Source organism: Canis aureus, chromosome 6, assembly GCF_053574225.1.
Source record: "Canis aureus isolate CA01 chromosome 6, VMU_Caureus_v.1.0, whole genome shotgun sequence".
Classification (NCBI taxonomy): Eukaryota; Metazoa; Chordata; class Mammalia; order Carnivora; family Canidae; genus Canis; species Canis aureus.
The window spans coordinates 4,017,089-4,035,560 of NC_135616.1; positions in this window are offsets into that span (position 1 = coordinate 4,017,089).

Below are 18,472 nucleotides of genomic sequence, written 5' to 3' on the forward strand. Positions count from 1 at the left end.
TCCAGGTAGTTGTGGACAATAACAAAAGATCTATTGCAGTTTACATAGTTTGAAGCAGGAGAAGAGAAAGAGTTTGAGATTAAAAAAATTATTCAAGTAAATACTGATAGAAAACTTCCAAAATTCAAATTTACCAAAAGACATAAACCTACAGATTAAAGAAGTTGAATGACACAAAAGAAGATAAACCAAAAGAAATTCAGGCGAACATATATCGTAATTAAACTTCTGAAAGCTAGAAGCCAAGAAAACATCTTAAGAGGAGCTAGAGAGAAATGATGCATTACCTACAAGGTGAGCAATTTGAGTTGGAGTTGGTAACTCATTTGAAACTATAGAGGCCAGAAAGAAGGGGCAAAACATTTTCAAGTACTAGATGTGCTGTCAATAGCAAATTTTAATTCTAGCAAGACAATGAAGGGATAAAGGGAAAAGAAACACATCATTAGACAAAGGAAAAGTAAGTAAGATAATTTTTCACTAGCAGATAAACCCTTAAGGAATGGCTAGAAGAAGTTCTCAATATAGAAAGAATATGATAACATACAAAAGCTTTGGACCTCAAAAAGGAAAGAACAACATCTGGGTAAAAACAGGGATAAATATAATAGAGTATCATTACTGTCATGGTTTTCTTAAATCATTTTTGGTGGTCGAAGCAGAAGTGATAACATTATCTGATGTTAGGCTCATATATGCAGAGGAGATACTTGAGACAATTATATTTTAATAGTAGTGAACACAGAGGAATGAAAATGGAAGTAATATTTCAATACTTGACCCAAAGTTATGAAACACCTATCCCTGTAGACTAATAAGTTCATAATAAGTTCTATGTGTATATTGTAACATCAAGAGAAACCGCTAAGGAATTATACAAAGCAAAGTAATGTGCTCAAACTCAGTATAAATAAAACAAGATAGAATTCTTCAAAATGCCACAGGGAAGCGGGAAAAGAGAAACAAAAAAACAAACAGAAAATATAAAGTAAAATGTCAGACTTAAACCTTAACATGGACATAATCACTAAATGTAAATATTCTAAATATACCAGTTGAAAGACAGAGATTGGCAGAGTGCATTAAAAATACCCCATGAACCAATTATATGCTGTCTACAATAAACTCACTTCATAGGTAGGTTGAAGGTGAAAGTAAGGGAAATGATATATCATGCTATTTATAATCTGTCCCCCTCAAAAAAAAATAAGAAAAAACAAAACAAAAAAACAGAAGTAGCTCTACTAACAACAAAGTAGACTTGAGGTTGAGATAAAAAGGGGAACATCATAACATGATAAAAGGATGATTCCTCCAGAAAACAATACTAAATGTATATGCACCAAATAACAAAGCCTAAAAAATACACAAAGCAAAAATACAATTGAAAGGAGAAAAGGATAAATCCCCAATTATAGTTGAAGACTAAACACTCCAAACTTCTAGTAATTGCTAGAAGCACTAGATAGAAGATCAGCAAAGTATACAGAAGAACTGGATAATCAACCAACTGGATTTTATTGACATGTATGAAAAAACCCTTCATTCAACAATAGAAGAATCATTTTCAAGTACCTTTGAAATATTCACCAAGATAGCCTGTATCCTGGGATATTAAAAAAAGTTAAATTTAAGAATTGGAATTCTATAAAGTATGTTCTCTGATCATAATGGAATCAATTGAAAAGTCAAAAACAGATAAATTTTCCATACACTTGGAAATCAAACACATATCTCAAAATAATCCATGTGTCAAAAAGTAAGTCTCAAATGAAATTTTTAAATGCATAGGATTAATGAAAATATAGTATATCAAAATACGTAGGACAAAGCTAAAGCAATGCCAAGAGGAAAATTTATGGCACTAAATACTTAATTAAAAAAGAGGAAAGCCTTCAAACAAATTATCTAAATTCCTACCTTAATGAACTAGAAACAGAACAGCAAAATAACTCAAAGAAAGTAGAAGGAAGGAAATAGTAATAATCAAAAGAGAAATCAATGAAACTAAAAATAGAAAACAGTAGAAAAAAATCAATGAAAACAGAAAGCTGATTCCCAAAAAGGAATCAATAAAAATGATGAACCTTTAGCAATACTGACAAGAAATCACCAATCAATAACAAAAAAGAAATTGGCAAATTCCTCAAAAATCACAAACCACCAAAACTGAGCCACATGAAATAGATTATCTGAATAACACTACAAATATTGATTTTTAATTTAAATTAAATTATACTGCTTCTGAAGAGAAAACAGCCAAGATCAGACAGGTTCACCAAAGAGTTCTACCAGACATTTAAAGAAGAATGAGCACCAATTTTATATAACCTCTTTCAAAAAATATATGCAGAGAGAATACTTTACCAAATAATCTTATGAGTACTGTGATACTCTGACACTAAAACGTAACAAAACGGAACATCAGAAAAGAAAACTATAGATGAATATTTTTTCATGAACTTAGACACAGAAATTTTACAGGTTTGGAATACACATTTGCAAATTACATCTGATAAAGGACCTCTGTCTAGAACACATAAAGAACTATCATAACTCAATTGTAAGAACACAATCAATCCAATAAAAAATGGGGAGCAGCCCCCATGACTTAGCGTTTTACAGCCACCTTCAGCCTAGGGCCTGATCCTGGAGACCTGGGATCGAGTCCCACATCGGGCTCCCCGCACGGAGCCTGCTTCTCCCTCTGCCTGGGTCTCTGCCTCCCTCTCTCTCTCTCTCTGTATCTCTCATTAATAAATAAATTTAAAACAACCTTTTAAAAAATCCAATAAAGGGCAGCCCGGCAAAAAACATGAAGAGAAATCTCACAGAGGAAGACATAGACATGGCCAACATGCACATGAGAAAATGCTCTGCATCACTTGCCATCAGGGAAATACAAATCAAAACCACAATGAGATACCACCTCACACCAGTGAGAATGGGGAAAATTAACAAGACAGGAAACCACAAATGTTGGAGAGGATGCGGAGAAAAGGGAACCCTCTTACACTGTTGGTGGGAATGTGAACTGGTGCAGCCACTCTGGAAAACTGTGTGGAGGTTCCTCAAAGAGTTAAAAATAGACCTGCCCTACGACCCAGCAATTGCACTGCTGGGGATTTACCCCAAAGATACAGATGTAATGAAACCCCGGGACACCTGCACCCCGATGTTTCTAGCAGCAATGTCCACAATAGCCAAACTGTGGAAGGAGCCTTGGTGTCCATCGAAAGATGAATGGATAAAGATGTGGTCTATGTATACAATGGAATATTACTCAGCCATTAGAAACGACAAATACCCACCATTTGCTTCAACGTGGATGGAACTGGAGGGTATTATGCTGAGTGAAGTAAGTGAATCGGAGAAGGACAAGCATTGTATGTTCTCATTCATTTGGGGAATATAAATAATAGTGAAAGGGAATATAAGGGAAGGGAGAAGAAATGTGTGGGAAATATCAGAAAGGGAGACAGAACATAGAGACTCCTAACTAACTCTGGGAAACGAACTAGGGGTGATGGAAGGGGAGGAGGGCGGGGGGTGGGGGTGAATGGGTGACGGGCACTGAGGGGGGCACTTGACGGGATGAGCACTGGGTGTTATTCTGTATGTTGGTAAATTGAACACCAATAAAAAATAAATTTATTATTAAAAAAAAAAAAGGGGGCAGCCCGGGTGGCTCAGCGGTTTAGTGCTGCCTTCAGCACAGGGTGTGATCCTGGAGACCTGGGATCGAGTCCCATGTCGGTATGTCGGTAGGGCTCCCTGCATGGAGCCTGCTTCTCCCTCTCCCTCTGTCTGTGTCTGTGCCTCTCTCTCTGTGTGTCTCTCATGAATAAATAAATAAAACCTTAAAAAAATTTAAAAATCCAATAAAAATGCGCAAAAGAATAGATATTTCTCATACAGATGTTATAGACATACAGATGTTAAATACACACATGATAAAATGCTCAATTTTATTAATTATTAGGTAGATGCGAACCAAAACCATAATGAAATATTCTATGTATCTATTAGAATGTCTGAAACTAAAAGACCTTACTATGTGTTGCCAAGGGCATGCAACAATTAGAACTCTCATAACACTGCAGAAGGGAATGAAAAATTTTATATCTCTTTGGAAAAAAGTTTGGAAATTTCTTAAATAATTGCACATCTACCTACTATAGATCCAGCTATTTCACATTGAGATCTTTTCTCAAAACTAATGAAATCAAAAGTCTATGCAGCGACTTGTGCATGAATGCTCTCAGCAGCTTTTATTTGTAATAGCTAAAAACTGGAAACAACCCAACAAATGAATTGCTAAACAAATTATGATGTATGCTTACAATGGTATATCTCTCCACACTATAAAATACAATGAATTATTGTACACACACACACACACACACACATGTTTGAACTTTAAAATAATCATCCTGACTGAAGAAAGCTAGACAAAAAAAGAAAACATATTCTATATTTCCATTTATGTGAAATCCTGGGAAATGCAAACTAATGTATAGTGTTAGAAAGCTGATCAATGTTTGCTTTGGACAAGGTGCAGGTAATGGAATGATCTGAAATGGAGAATTATAAAAAAGATAGAAAACTTTGGGGGATGATAAAATTCTTCATTCTTTTGATTGTGGTGATGGTTTTATGCTAGTATACATATGTCAAAAGTTTCTAAATTGTATACTCCAAACACTCAATATATGTCAATTACCCCTCAATAAAAGTGGATTAAAAAACAGCAAAAACGAAGGATAAGGATGTACACTGCTATTTAAGATTTCAGATGTTGAGGAACCTCCAGTGAAAACAAGATCAAGGCAGTGACCTTGGAAGTCAATCTATGAAGCTGAGTGTCAGCGAATGTGTAGTCATTGTAAAGTTAGATAGTTGGATGGGTTGTTGTAGTAGATAGTAAGTCTTCTAAGATGTAGGCAAGAGTTAGGGGAGACCTTGAGATCATGGTTACATGGAGAGTAGCAAGTGATAACAGCGTGAAAGTTTGGTTAGAATTGTTTTCCTTTCAAAGGCTCAAGGAGAGCTAGCAAGAAAGTACTAGGACATACATGGCAGTGAGGAGGCAGGAAAATGTGAATTGACAATCTATACCCCCTGTATTGTGGTTGCAAGTGTGTGAGGCAAGGGGATAGAAAGAATGTTTCCTCAAAACACAGTAATGTAAGAGAATTTGTTTATAACTGAAAGTTCCGGAATAAACACTGAAAAGATGTGAGAGGAGGCTGGGTTCATCACCATAAGGAGGCTGGGGAAGTATGGTAGGGAGATATGGCACAGATGAGGCTCTGTATAGGATAGGGGAGGAGTAGGAAGAGAAGGTGGAAATGAGAAGTCCATGAAGAAGTAGCTGACACCAGATATCTCAAATATCAGAAAAGGTTTCTTTGGAGACAGAAATGACTCAAGGTCTCAGGCTGCCTCTGGCCTGATGTCAACAGAAGGATGAGGGCTGCTGTGAGTTATACAGAAGGTTTCTGTGTCCAGTTGTGGGCAAGACGGCTTCATGATGTTTGACCTTCCAAAGAGCAAAGACATTGGTGAGTAAGTGTCTGGGGTCTATCATTGCCTCTTAAACTCCTCTCCACACACAGGAATTTCCTATAAATGACAATGGCTGTAATGTTGTATTAGTACCAAGATGGACTCTCTAAAACAAGATGATTTTTTAAAAAGATTTTATTTATTTATTCACGAGAGACACAGAAAGAGAGAAAGAGAGAGAGGCAGAGACACAGGCAGAGGGAGAAGCAGGCTCCATGCAGGGAGCCCGACATGGGACTCCAGGATCATGCCCTGGGCTGAAGGCGGTGCTAACCACTGAGTGACCCAGGCTTCCCAACAAGATGATTTTTAATACCATCCCTATTAGAAGTGTTTGTGTTCAAAGGGTTGCTATTAACCTAAATTGGAATATAGAAAGAACTTTGGTAAAATTATATTTTAAAAATCCAAATATCCCTTTACCCATCAAAAATCTTCATAATGCAAACACATTAACTACAGAAGTAGTTGAAAAGCAGTCTACACAGAGAGATGTTTACCAGGTACATATTCACTGTGGGGGTTTCAGATCAATCATATTTACCTTAAAATTAAACTAGCAATCTGATTTATCTGTGGCATTCCAGGTCTAATGGGTACAGGCCTTTTAAATAACACTTAGGTCAGCAGCCTACTGAAATTTATAGGCAAACATTTCAGATAAGCCAGAACTGCCAAGGCTGGAGATGTCTACCATTGGCTATGAAATCTTCATTAAACAATTGAGGACACCTGCAATGCATTTCCTTTAGCTCTATGCAGAGTCTTTGTGACTGCTGACAAGGCTCCTATTTGGCTTTTTTATCCTTCTGCCCTTCTAGAATTACTGCAATTGAACTTGAGTTCCAGCACTAAAAGTCTGTTCCTTTATTTTCTTTAATTAACTTATAATGTAATATTCTTTCTTCCCAAAACAGATGAGGTAAAAAATGACTTCCTTCTATAGTTATCTTTTCAAAGCAAACATTTTAGTAGTAGATGCTGCATAGAAAACAAATCTTCTGACCATCTTCCTAAATATCCTAGGACTTTTCGTAAAGCCTATGTTTGAATCATAAGGATGATGGCCCCTCCCTGGTCTTCTCTTCCCTCCAACCATGTGGTCATCTTGAGCTGCCTGGAGTCTTGCAATAACGGTTCCAGAACCCCTAATGTTTAGTCTCTGCACCACCCGGCAACCCACTAAGGGGATTTGCACATAGAGATGTTCTACTCAAGTTGATTCCCTTTTCCCTTTTCCCTCTTAATTCTGCTAGAGGTTTGGGTCTTTCTCTACAATGAATGGTATTGTTTTCCTCAAAGGCAGATCAACCACCTTTTTTCCATCTCTTACTTGACTTTTTGGATATCTAGAGCAATTGTGAGGTTGTGTATGCGTGCGTGCGTGTGTGTGTGTGTGTAACACACATTTACACGTACAGCCTACTTTATATGTTAATTTCCAGGGGAGGAAGGGGACTCCTGAAAACAAGGCACAAATCAAAAACAAAACCTGTTTTCTTTTTATAGGAGGAATAATCCATTGAAAGATGATACTCTGCTGCCTTAGTGGAGAGAGTACGTATTCCTGGAAACAGAAACATGTGGTATGGCCTCAGAGAATAATCTCTAATATTTCCTTTTGAGGGAAACTAAAAATTTGTTGGTAGAGAAAAAAATCTGTATAACCAATATATTTTTTCTCATTTTAAATACAAAAGTTTATATTCTCACTGAACTTTGTCTAGGATTTAATCATTTGGGGTAGAAAGAACCATATCCATCATATCCCCTTATCCCTCGCTTTCTCTACATATGCCCACTTCAATTTAGTAATTTATTAAGTAAGTATCTACTCTTCCTTTTGTCATAGTCAAAGCCCACCATTTCAACACTATTTTATCAAAATATGGTTTTCAAAAAATTTAAAAGCTTATAAAAATCAAGTTCCATGATGGTACTCTGGTGTGATTTATGGCTATGCAGAATGAGAAATAACACATTCTTAAAAGATGATATCTTGTGAAGATTTGTGATGCTTTAGGAACAAAGATTAAGCCCTTCTAGAGAATCTTCTAAAATTATGCATTTAGTGGATTTACTTGCTAAATCCTTAAAATTCTGACATTTAGCTACCATAGATTATTTTTGGAATAAAAGTTGATATGAATAAATACTGCTTTCTTGTGACATTTTAAGCCTGAAACTCTTTCACAAGAAATCTATGATGAAAGGCAGGAGCTCAACAAGCCAATATTCTATGTCATCATTGCTGAAATTGTGTAAGAGCAAAGGTAGAGATTTTTGCAAATTTAAGACTTGGTGTATTATACATATCTTTTCTTCCACTAAACAATGTCCTTTCCAGTTAGAAACTGGAACATAGTCTAACTGCAGTATCTCTACTATAATTAAAAAACATTATAATACTAAGTAAATGTAAAGTACCTGATATGTACAAAACTTCTTTTTCTAACACTGTTTTCCTTCTCATTTCCAGGTAGCAGTAAGGTTTGAGTCTTCAAGGCTTTGATGAATTTCAGCAGTTGTCAGATTTACTGTTTGTTGTTTAGTGAAAACAGAGCCCCTCCATATGGTAAGTAGTAAAAACTTAAGTTTGTATGGGACAGGCCATGATGTGTCAGACAATGACTTTAGGTGGAATGACTATATGTCTGTGATGCATATACTAGATGCTGTAAACTCTGACATTCAGTAAACGCCCTTGCATAATAACTGGCATATGATAAGCTCACTTGAAATATATTTGTTGAATATATCAATTGCTATTGATTGCAAAGTCTTTGAGAGCTTGGCATTATCTTTTCTTTAATTGTTGCTATAACCTTGTTACATGAAATACTGTCTGTCACATAGTGAGTACTCAATAAATATTTGTTGGTTGATGAAATATTGGGGAGTGTGTGAGCAGTTGGCCAACCAGAATTGTGGGGTGATGAGAAGGTAGGCTCAGTATGTAGGTGTCAGGGTTCAAGCCACAGCTCAGCCACTTAGTAAGTGTATGACCTGGGACAAAAGAATACCAATAAGCTTCGGTTTTCATTCAGATAAAATGGGCATATTTTTATATGTACCTCATAAGGTTGTTTGGGAATTGATTAAATATTTAGGAAGGACATTGCATAGTATCTTTTTTTTAAGATTGAATTTATTTATTCATGAGAGACACACACAGAGAGGCAGAGGGAGAAGCAGGCTCCCTGCAGGGAGCTAGATGTGGGACTCCCAGGACCCTGGGATCATGACCTGAACCAAAGGCAGATGCTCAACCACTGAGCCACCCAGGTGTCCCCTGGATGCATAGTAAGCCCTCAAGATTAATATCATGTCTGAGTAACATTCCATTGTAGCTAGATACCACATCTTTAGCATTCATCTATCAGTAGACACTTGGGTTGCTTCCATATCGTGGCTATTATAAATAATGCTGCAGTGATTATACGGGTATACATATTGTTTTGAATCAGTGTTTTCGTTTTCTTTGGGTAAACAGTAGTAGAATTACTTGATCATATGATAGTTCTATTTTAATTTTTTGAGGAATCTCCATACTGTTCTCCACAGTGACTGCCCCAATTTACACTCCTGCCAACAGTGCACTAGGGTCCCTTTTTCTCCACATCCTTGCCTATATTGTTTATTTCTTATCTTTTTATTTCTAGACATTCTGACAGGTGTGAAGTGATATCTCATTGTGGTTTTGATTTGCATTTCCTTCATGATTAGTTGTGATGAGCATCTTTTCTTGTACCTGTTGGTCATCTGTATGCCTTCTTTGAAAAAAAAAATGTGTATTCAGGTCCTCTACCTATGTTTTAATTGAATGATCTCTTTATTTCAAGGTCAGCTAATTAGCAATCCAACTATCATATTATTTTCAAACTAAGAATTTGCTCATCAGAAATCAACTGATTTTGAAACAATTAAATACAATTATAGCCTGCAGGTAACAATAGCACATCTTCGACTAATACTGAAACTGAAGTTCCAAATTAAACAAGTACTAAAGAGAGAATAAAGGAAGACATTTATTGCCACTTTTGGCTTTTGACAAAACAATTCAAGAGAAATCTGAAAGTAAAGAAGGCCTTGTTCTGGCCTTCTTATACATCTGTACCTGCAATGTGGCTGCATTCTCATAGGTTATTTGGAAAAGAAAATCATCTTAGAAGATGCCATCATATGTACATGCTCCAAAGTTCAGGCCATTCCACATCTCCATACCTTGTCAGCTAGCAGACCAGCAATCACCAGAGTGCTGCTTAGGCATAGCCCAGCACATCAGGTCCCAAGGCAAATGGTCACGATAGTAGGTGCTTCACAGAATGAATAAGCATGAAAAAAAAAGTGAGTTGGAAGAAAGAACAATTTAGCATACTTGAATAGGCTTGTTTTTGCATTTATAACTGTAAATTTTCCTCAAATTCTTATGCCACTGAACTCAGGATTTCTTATAAATCCCTTAATTTAATGAATCAAAAGATTATATTAATACTGTATATTAGGATTTTTTTTTTCTGGCATAAAGAATGACTAAACATTTTAATAGTGCTTTCATTATATGGTGTAAATGAGATGATTTTCATTAGAAAAGCAAACAACAAGCAGAACACAAAGGACCACTACCTAAAGGATTTCTTATAATTCAACTCCCTTGCTGTGCTTTTCTGCTAAATAAACAAAAAAGTCCGAGATTACTGAACATTTAGGCTATCACATCATTGTTCTAATTTCCTTCACCCTTACCCCAGAAGTGAATTAAAGGCTCCATAGATTTGAATTCCTAGTTGATTTGCTGACTCTGCAGAGGTCTGTGTAAAAACTTTGGCATGGGCGGCAAAAACTTCCTTATCGAACAAAGGCAATATATTTTTATGTATTGACTTTTGTGTGATTCAATTTGCAGTAAGTATGGGAGTAACCTTTATAAACTGCCCTGTGAACTTAAAAGCAAGTTTGCATTTTGTGGTTAACTTTTCTTTGACTGTATGACTTCCAGACTGATGACCCAGCTTCTCTGGCTCTTGAAACCTTTTAGCGGAGTGATAGAAGTGAATGATTTTCCAAATGCTGAGAGTCATGCTCTAAAAACTGGGTAGAGACTTTTGGGAAGGCAGACCCTATTAATTTATAATTGTGATAATTAAGTTAGATAAAAGACAAATTGTACTTTAATTGTTTCCATAAGCAGACAATGTTTAGCTTTAACTCTGTCATTCTACATAGTCATAATTTCCATTAATAAGCAGGTGTTTTTCACTTGAAAAGCATGTACGAGTCATTCAGTATCTTGGTGTTTTATTTTTCTTCTTGCCTCTGACAATGTGTAAAATTTTACACACTCAACAGATTATTAAGCACATTAATTATTCACATTGTGTTCAAAGTGATACCTCCATTCTGCTTAATCATGAATTATGTTGAAAATAACAAGTACTGGGCAGCCCAGGTGGCTCAGCAGTTTAGCGCCTGCCTTCAGCCCAGGGCCTGATCCTGGGGACACGGGATCGAGTCCCACTGTCGGGCTCCCTGCATGGAGCCTGCTTCTCCCTCTGCCTGTGTCTCTGCCTCTCTCTCTGTGTGTCTCTCATGAATAAATAAATAAAATCTTAAAAAAAAAAAAAGAAAAGAACAAGTACTGATTTTATACTTTTAGTTCTCTTGTTTACTTTTCATCGGTTCACTCTGGCCTATCACAGATCTACTTGGAAATTGTGGGACTTGCCCTGTTTAAATTTATTACTTTTATAGTTGATGAAACTAATCTTTGTTTACAATATCAATTTCAGCCAAAACTAATCAAATACAATATATCTTATCATTAAACAATTACCTGCCTGATTATATGACACTTCTGAAAGTATTTCCTTAGGAAGACAGTGGTACATTTTTGCCTATATGCCTTCAAAAGAACTTCCAGTTTGGTAACTTTGAAATAGGAACATGTCCTCTCTATGCTCTATTCAGAATATTTCTGGGAAAAAAATAATATTTCTGGGAGGTTTCAGTATAGTGATTGAATAATTTTCACTGTTGAAATGTTTCAGCTTTGAGTAGTTTTTAGCAACATAATGATGTTATCCTGTGTTGTTAACACTAGACAGTTCTCTTTTGTCATTTTAAAACCAAAATCTCTGCAGTGAAATTTTCAGGAGTTATTAAAACATTTGTAATAAATTAATTTATATTCATTATTTCAAATATCTGACACACATTTAGTTTTGAGATAGGTGTTAAATACTAGGAGCAGGACCCCTCCCTCTTTAGAATCAAAAACTCTTTTTAGCTGACTATGTTGTTGTTTAACCCTAAATGAAGAAAGTATCAAGAGATCTATTATTAGTATTATTGCTCTTAATTAGTAAGGTTAAAGTGAATTTAATAAGTTAATTAGTAGAAACTTGCATTTGATTCATCTTAATAAAATAGTGACCTTAGAAACAGGTTTTAGTACCTTCTAAAAGTGTTTGTTGAACTAAAAGCCTCAACCCATTAATAGGTCATGACCTCCCCACCCCACCACCAAATTTAATAAAATTGAAAAGAATAGCAAATAGGCCACATGGTGCATTGATTGTTCAGCAAAATTTTGATTCTGATTTCATGTGTTTGTGTACTTCATGTGTAGTCTGGAAGGAAAATGCATTTCTTACCACGCAGGTTGTGATTGAAAGAGCTTGAAGATGATTACTCTAGAACAGAGCTTCCTAACCATTTCAAAATTGGCCTAAGCTCTTTTCAAAGCACACATGTTTGAACCTCACTTAGGTTTTTAGAGAATTTTGTTTAAACAAGTTTCCAAGGTGATATCATCTCTTGAATATAAATTGAAGAGAACTCACTTGCAGAATTTTTAGGAATGGGGGGGTTGTTGAGAAATGAGTGGAAAGAAGTACAAGTGCTCCTTTCACACCTGGTCAATGGAGCTCTTCACTGCAAGGTCCTGACCTTCCAGAGCCAGGATTAACCCATCTGCTGCTCCCTTTGTATTCAAGTGGCTTCCAAAAGCAGATTCTACTTTTGAAACATCTTTGTCTAAATGTATGAATTCATTAGTTAGTGTAACAAGTTAGATCAAACCCCAAATTTTGTTAACAAGAAACTGGCTACTATCAATAGAAACTTGAGATTTAGTAAACCTTAAATACAAGGTCCTCTGCTAAATTCTGACTTCCAAGAACTGCAATGTTCCTTACAGGATCACTTTCAAGATTATCCCTGAAGTGGGTGGAGGGAAGTAGTACCTGCAAATCAATGCAGTCTAATACAGAGTGGAGATTTCTGCAATTGAAAGGTTCCCTGCTATTTGGGATCTTAGGTATATTTGAATCTCCAGCCCTCCTGGTACAACCCAGTGTTATGCAGAGAACTGCTTTGGGGGTCCCTCAGATATATATGGGAATCTTACTTAAGGAGCACTCCAAGCTTTTGTAAATCCTCTTGTTCTTGACATACCATATGACAATAGGCCATGTGGGTGATTTTTCTAATGCAAGAAGAAAATACATAATAATCATTATTTTTGTCTGAGCATCTATTGTCATCAGTAACACCCATTGATTCACACAGTTTTCTCCATTTGTTTTATTAATACAAATGTATTCTAGTATGGGTAAGGGTCTGTGCTGATGGCCAGCAAAAAATGAGACAAATAGGGCCCTGATAGCCTGGAGCTGAAAGCCTAGTGGGAAAAGGAGGCATTAGATATATAATTACAAATAATTAATTAATTATTTTTGTGCAGTGAGGGGAAAGCACATTCACTTCTCATTTGTGAATCAATCTTTCAACTAAATATTTATCAGGCTCCTGCCAGGAGGGGAATGAAGTGAAACAGGAGGAAAGATGTCTCTGCTTCTTAGCACCTTGCCAGTCCCTATCTCTGAAATAAGCCCCTAACCCAAGGAAGCTGCTGGACTGGCATTTGTTCTTCATGGCTGGAGCCTTTGCAGGATGACAGAAGTCATCAGTAGAGGGGGCTCAGTGCCTCACCCAGATTTCACACCCAAGCTAGCAGTTACTAGGTGATGAACTGAGGAGGGGTCGGATTGTTTTTTCCCCTAGTATCCTAAGTTGGAATGTGAGTTATTTGTTAAAGAAATATGATGCTTGTTTGGTTGTTGTTGTTGTTGTTGTTGTGTGTGTGTGTGTGTGTGTGTTTTCCAGAAATACGGTTTTAAATGGTGGTTAGATATTGAAGTAAAGTGACTTAATTGTATAATGGATTAAATTATCCTGAATGAATTGCTTATCCGTTATTACCATTGTAACCCTCCTCTTCCCATTCTGGATTTAAGGCAAAAGTAACTGACATATAATTAAACTTTTGGAACACGCATCATTTTGCTAATTTGCATTCTTCTCTTAGATGCTTGAGATAGATTATTCTCAAGAAGTATGATACTATTGTTGGAATTTGTTATATGTCAGTAAAATGAATGGATATATTGTTCTGATGACACTTTCAGATTTACAAAAGTGCCATCTTGATACTCTTTTAAAGTAGAGCATATATTACGAATGCATATAAGCATAGCAATATCCCTGTTAAATTACTTCTGTGCTTTGACATGGATTCTTCAATGAAATGGACAAAGGCTGCGTTCTTTAAAAATAAGTTTATTTTTATAAAACTGAATAAGTCTGGATGGAAAATAAGCCAAAAATATATTTAAAACACTTGATCTCCTTTCTTTTCTGAGTCAATTTTAAAATACTCTAGAAGGAATGAGAGCTTAAGAGTCTACTGCCATTAACTCCACTCAACAAAGAAAGTCTGTGTACCCATCTATACACTGCCTTTGAGAGCCTCACTTTAGATATAAGGACACACACAGATTGAAAGTGAAAGGATAGGGAGAGCTATTCCATGAAAATGGAAACCAAAGGAAAGATGGAGTAGCTATACTTAGACAAAATAGATTTAAAATCAAAGACAATAGTAAAAAAACAACAAAAGGCATTATATAATGGTAAAGCGGTCAGTCCAACAAGACAATATAATATTTGTAAATGTCTATGCACTTACCATAGGAGGACTTAAATATATAAAGCAAATATTATTAATAAACCTAAAGTGAGAAATTGACAGCAATTCAAAAATAGTAAAGGACTTTAATATCTCACTTACATCAATGGGTAGATTATCCAGACAGAAAATTAATAAGGAACCATCACCCTTAAATGACACATTAGACCAGATAGACTTCATAGGCTTATAGAGTACATTCCATCTGAAAACAGTGGAACATACATTCTTCTCAATTGCACAGGGAACATTCTCTAGGACAGATCATATATTATACCACAGAACAGGTCTCAATAAATTTAAGACAATCGCAATCATACCAAACATCTCTGATCACAGGAATATGAAACTAGAAATAAATTCCAAAAAAAGGCAACTGAAAAAAATCACACATAAGTGAAGATTAAACAACATGCTACTAAACAATCAATGGATCAATTAAGGGATCAATGAGGTAATTAAAGATACCTTGAGACAAATGAAAATTAAAATACCACATTTCAAAATCTATGGGATGTAGAAAAGTAGCACTAAGAGGGAAGTTCATTGAGATACAGGCTTACCTCAAGAAATAAGAAAAATCTCAAATAAACAATCTAACTTTACATCTAAAGGAGCTGGAGAAAAAAACAAATGAAGTCTAACTTTAGTAGAAAGAAAGAAATAACAAAGATCTGAATGAAAATAGATAAAAAAGAAACTAAAAATATGATAGAAAAGATCAGTGAAAATAAGGGCTGGTTTTTTGAAAAGACAACAAAATTGACAAAACTTTAGCTAGTTTTAACAAGAAAAAAAAAACAAGAAAAAAGAGAAAGGGTTCAAATAAATAAAATACAAAATGAAACAGAGGTTATATCTGATACCCCAGAAGTAAAATGATCATGAGACTACCACGAATAATTATATGCCAAAGTTAGACAACCTAGAAGAAATTAATAAATTCCTAGAAACATACAATCTTCTAAAACTAAATTAGGAAAGAATAATAAGTTTGAAATTAAATCAGTAAACAAAAAAACTCTCAAAAAAATAGCCCAGGATCAGACCACTTCACAGGCAAATTCTACCAAACATTCAAAGAAGATATAATACCTGTCCTCAAATTCTTCCAAAACATTGAAAAGGAGAGATTTTTAAAACGAAAATCTCTGCAGTGAAATTTTCAGGAGTTATTAAAACATTTGTAATAAACCTATTTATATTCATTATTTCAAATACCTGACACACATTTAGTTTTGTCTCTCTGTCTCTCCCACACCCACCCTCTCTCTAGGTCATGTTTTGTTTAAGCCCCAGGGGTTAGGACATGATTTTATTTCGCAGGTAATGCAGCCCTTCTCTCCCCGTAACAATTAGCTAGAAGGAGAGGAAGGAGTTTTCAAAGGAAAAAAAATTCAGAATGACCAATTCCTACAAAAGAGGAGTACCTTTTTTTTGAATTTGCAAAACTACCTATTATCTGTTAGGTCCACCATCAGTCAGGCCCCAGAAGACAAGGCCAGAGAAGTTCCTACCCCCACATCAGGTGGCTTGATTCCAAATCCACATCTCCAAGCTTAGCTGGTACCTGACTGTAGGTATCTGTGCCGTCACTAATGACAGAAAGGAGCTCCAAATGGTGTCTGTAAAGCACCCTGGGTTTCCAGGGGTTTGGAGTGGGCTTTCCTGCATACCCCTCATGGACTGGAGCAGACCCACAGTGTGACATGAGCTGATTATGAAAGGGCACCAGGTTCTGGATGCATAGAAAAGGCTGCATTGAACCAAGTTTACATTTTTCTTCCCCCTGCTGAGGGTGCGCTTAGCCAGAGCTTGTCTCTTTCCCACATTCCAAAATCCCAGATAAGCATCCCATTGTCTCTTACATTTTGAACCTCATTATGGAGACATGTTCAGTCACCAACCTACCATTGTGGACAAGGTCCCTAGTGGAATACGTTGGGCCTTCACTGAACCAAGATCTGCCTGCTGTGTACTCTATGCCTGGAGAAATCACCATGTCTGCTACTCAGGTTCTCTGATGACTTCTCTTGGGTAGTTCAGCCACAGGGGACTGTGGTGGAAATTACAAGGGATGACACAGTCAGAGGACCAGGAAGCAAGAATTACATCAGAGTTATTCTATAGTAATGAGTGATCTGGGTTGGGCAATGCCTTTCAGACTTGGCACCTTCGACCAATACCTTAGTGAGAAGAATCACTGAGTGAAAACACCATACACATATGCAAATCCTTCCAAAACTGTATCAGACCACTTCTGCTACTTTATTTACTCATCAAGATTTTGGATCCTCTACAGACAACCTCTCCACTTCTCTACATAACTCTCTAAGATGGAGTTCATTTTGAATTCTTCTCTGCTCTTCATCCCTCATATTCATTCATTCATCTTTCCTTCTAGTTTTAATTAGAAACTAGCTCTTACCCTGTCTCCAGGATCTACCCCACTCCACGTTGTTGCTAGGAACATTTTTCTGACCCACAAATGGGAGTTAGTCATGCTGTTCTGTGACCCTATCAGCTCCTCCACCAGCCAGAGAACAGTCTGGCTCTGTCTGGTGACTCAAGAGGATTTCCCTGAGAGGCAGCTGGTCTATGATAACACACTACTTTTGTTTCCCAAGCATGCTCATTTATGTCCTTACTGGTTTAGAACTTTCTCCAAATTCCCCACTCTCTGTGTTCTTCACAGGTCAGCTTTCTTGCCCTTCTCTCTCTCTCTCTCTCTTTCTCTCCCTCCACATCCCATCGACAATGAGCTCCCCTCGAGCCTCACAGAAATCTGAGTGAAGCGTAATTAGGACACTTAGGCTACGGTCACCTATGCCTTCTCTCCAGAAAACCTCAGCTCCCTGAGGATAAGGGACATCTATGGTACCGGAGAGATTGGGGTCAAATCCTGATTCTGCTGTTGGCCATGCATGCATTGTCTGATCTCTGAATGACTTCTTCTGTAATCCAAGGATCATGGCACCTGTTTTGCAGAGCTGTTAAGACTAAATGAAACTACATAAGCTACCTTTAAACACAGTGCCTATAGCACAGCAAGATCTCAAAAGAGATTTTTTTCGGAAGAGATTTTTTTTAATGTTCAAATTCCAACAGAGTGCCTGACAAGTCCTCTATTGATAATTCATCCACTCAACAGCTATTCTCTGAGTGTTTACTATGTGCTGAGCACCCAATTATGTTCTGAGGATACAACTCTGAATAAGACATACCAAAGAGCTTGGGATTGAGGAGTGACCAAACAGCAAGTAAAAAGAAAGTTGCAGTTGTGTGTGAAAAGTTCCATAATGAAGCTCATGGTGGCAGGGACGGAAGGGGGGCAGGCATGATTAATTGCCAGCCAAGCAGAGGAAGAGTAGAAGCTGCCCAGCCCACAGTAGGTGCTCAGTAAATGTTTTCTGAACACTCTTACTGATGTTTTTAATTAAAAGAGCAGGACAGGATGAAGGAGGCAGGTTTGTTTGTGGCTTTGTGGTATCACTAATTGGTGCCTTTTAAGTTCTTTCTTGGGGGAAGTCCAGTTTTTATTTTTCAAGCTGTAATGCCTGTTTGATGCTTCCAGGGGGAATTGCCTGACCTGGACATGGAAGAGGTTATTTCAGGACTGATGTTCCAAGGAAAATGCATTATCACCTGATGGTTCTCTTGAGCTTTATTCAACTCTGCACTGACTTCTGATGGGTTTTGCAGGAGATGTGGGACCAAGGATGGTCTGAGTCACATGGAATCACTTCAGTTGGCAATCCTGAGACTTGTGGAGGGAGGAGGTGGATAGACTCTGCCAAAACATCATGGAATTTACCAAGTGGCATAGCCTGAGAAGTACAAACATTCCAAGAGACACTTAATATTAACTATCCTGGA